General features: G+C 38.3%; 2 non-coding genes across 2 annotated transcripts; both read right to left on the bottom strand.

Moving 5' to 3' along the window:
• Nucleotides 1-273: 273 nt before the first annotated feature.
• On the bottom strand, nt 274-467 carry LOC115214548. Its single transcript, XR_003881897.1, has one exon. It is a non-coding gene; the product is annotated as a U2 spliceosomal RNA (small nuclear RNA).
• Nucleotides 468-1,976: 1,509 nt separating this feature from the next.
• Nucleotides 1,977-2,170, bottom strand: LOC115214549. The gene has a single exon (XR_003881898.1). It is a non-coding gene; the product is annotated as a U2 spliceosomal RNA (small nuclear RNA).
• Nucleotides 2,171-2,720: the final 550 nt, after the last annotated feature.

Raw genomic sequence — 2,720 nt, forward strand, 5'->3', positions numbered from 1 at the left:
CATACAAAGAGTTCAGGCCATTTCTGGTCAAGAGAGACTTTGAACCGAGCGGTCGTCGGCATCTTCACTATCTCGTCCGGCAGCTTATTCCACGGATCCGCAACCCGGACGGAGAAAGCCCTTCTCCTTCGATTGAGATTAAATCGTCATCGATAGAGCTTTTCGGAGTGACCCCGCAGCTGACGCTCTGGAGCAGGAGTGAAGAACAGCTCTTTCGAGAGAGGAGATTTCAGGTTATTAAGTCTGTTTTTAGTTTGTTTATATCTCCCGGGTGGGAGATGGGCTGAATCCTGGAAGTACTGCTATACCAGGCCAACCCGTGGCAAAGGCGGAGCAAGCCCCTAACTCTTCGCCTCGTTCTAAAAATCAGTTTAATATCGATAGTCCCAAATAGGGACCGTATCAGATATTAAGCTGATAAGAACAGATACTACACTTTGATCTTAGCCAAAAGGCCGAGAAGCGATCATTTTTAGCCTAGCTCAGAAATATTTAAACCTATTTCTATGTAGTACAGTTACTGATTTATACTTACACTTATATAGCTGTATTTAATTAGTTCTTCCATATTTTGTAATATCTTTTATTTTATTTCACAGTAGCTGTTTTATTTAATCCTTTCAATCTCAGAATTTTAATATTTCTATTTCTTTAAAATGATATTATCCTAAGTGTAATCTGTAATAGTGTTGATTTGATAATAAACGTGAAGGCGCGTGGCTCAGTGATTAGAGCGTCGAGCTTACGATCGTGAGGTTGTCAGCTCGAATCCCGGACCTGGCTGCGTGTTGTGTTCTTGAGCAAGACACTTTATTTCACGTTGCTCCAGTTCACTCAGCTGTAGAAATGAGTTGCGACGTCACAGGTGCCAAGCTGTATCGGCCCTTGCCTTTCCCTTGGACAACACCTGTGACGTGGAGAGAGGAGGCCGGTATGCATGGGCGACTGCTGGTCTTCCATAAAAAAACCAAAAAAACAACAACCTTGCCCAGACTTGTGCCTCAGAGGGTAACTCTCTAGGTGCAAACCCATCGTCAGTGTCTGACCGAAGGGGGTCGCCAAACGTGAATGGAAAATACGAATTACGACGGTCCGTAATGTTCACGTGACTCTATATCTCAACATTAAAACATTTATTACTCTTTTTACTAAATTAATTTTTCAGTTACCATAAATCTCGTAAGTCGTATCGGAAACATTTTCTTGCTTTTCTGAAATCTTTATATATAAAAGTGAAGTTGTGTGTCTGTCTCCTACGATTTAGATTCCTAACTACTCCCACATTTTGCGGTGCAGTGTAACCAAAAGCGGGTATCTTATAGTCGTGATTCATATCGAGCCCTTCTGGGTATTAGCGCGAGTCTACGATTTAAAAAAAAAATTTACCATCATTTTTTTCCCATTTTTAATGCATTTTTTTGCTATTATATAAGGGAAGTAACTCTCTAAAAATATATTATTAAATCTCAGAACGTAAAAAGCTACAGTAATACCCCCCCCCCTTGTGGTTTGCCATATTGAGATGGCTATTATACTTTACATCTCTAAAAATGCTTATATAGTTATTTCCCTTACAAACCCGAGCAACGCCGGGCGATACTGCTAGTATTTTATAATTACAAAACAAACTATAAGGGTGGCTTTCTATCTTGCAGTAACTAACTGGTTGCTTTGCAATTTATTCTTACTATGACAGACCAGACTAATTAGAAATAGCAGTCAAAACCACATGCCTTGTAATAAAAACGGAAGACGAAAAGCTGCGGACTCTAGGATATTATTTGTATGAGGAAAACACAGCAAACGATGGGTGGACAGCAGATGTGGATGAATGTAATTACATCTAAGATAAAAATAAATAAATAAAATAACGGCAACGGAGATCATAGAATGCGGGTCTGATCCCTTCTGGAAAAAGTAGTAAAGGGGATTTTAAGATATTAAGTCTGTTTTTAGTTTAGTTATATCTCCCGGGTGGGAGATGGGCTGAATCCTGGAAGTACTGCCATACCAGGCCAACCCGTAGCAAAGGCGGAGCAAGCCCCTAACTCTTCGCCTCGTTCTAAAAATCAGTTTAATATCGATGGTCCCAAATAGGGACCGTATCAGATATTAAGCTGATAAGAACAGATACTACACTTTGATCTTAGCCAAAAGGCCGAGAAGCGATGTCTTAAAATGCGTGCTCATAGAGGTATCTATACAGACTTCACTTTTGTACACTGACTGATTTAGCAATAATATTATTCGTATATATTTAATTAGTTCTTCCATATTTTGTAATATCTTTTATTTTATTCCGTAGTAGTTGTTTTATTTAATCCTTTCAATCTGAGAATTTTAATATTTCTATTTTTTAAAAATGATATTATCCTAAACGTAATCTGTAATTGTGTTGATTTGATAATAAACGTGAATGAAAAGTACGGGATCTTTTCGGTTTGAACGGCAGTTTTTTCTAGCGGTGTCATATGAAATTGTCACCCATAATCACGACCGTGGGGGGGGGGTATCTTTTTTTCTTCAGAAATGTAAATAAACCCAATCTGTTTCTTAAATGAGGGACATATTCATATGGCACAGAATGTTGTTTACCTCAATAGACGTCAGTGATTGGTTGAGATTGCAGGAAAAAAAACCAACAATTATCTTACAAACTATAGAATTTTCTCAATATAGTCAAGAGAAAAAGATGTTTTATAAACACATTCTACCAGTAT

The sequence above is a fragment of the Octopus sinensis genome, linkage group LG7 (genome assembly GCF_006345805.1).
Source record: "Octopus sinensis linkage group LG7, ASM634580v1, whole genome shotgun sequence".
In the NCBI taxonomy this organism is placed as follows: domain Eukaryota; kingdom Metazoa; phylum Mollusca; class Cephalopoda; order Octopoda; family Octopodidae; genus Octopus; species Octopus sinensis.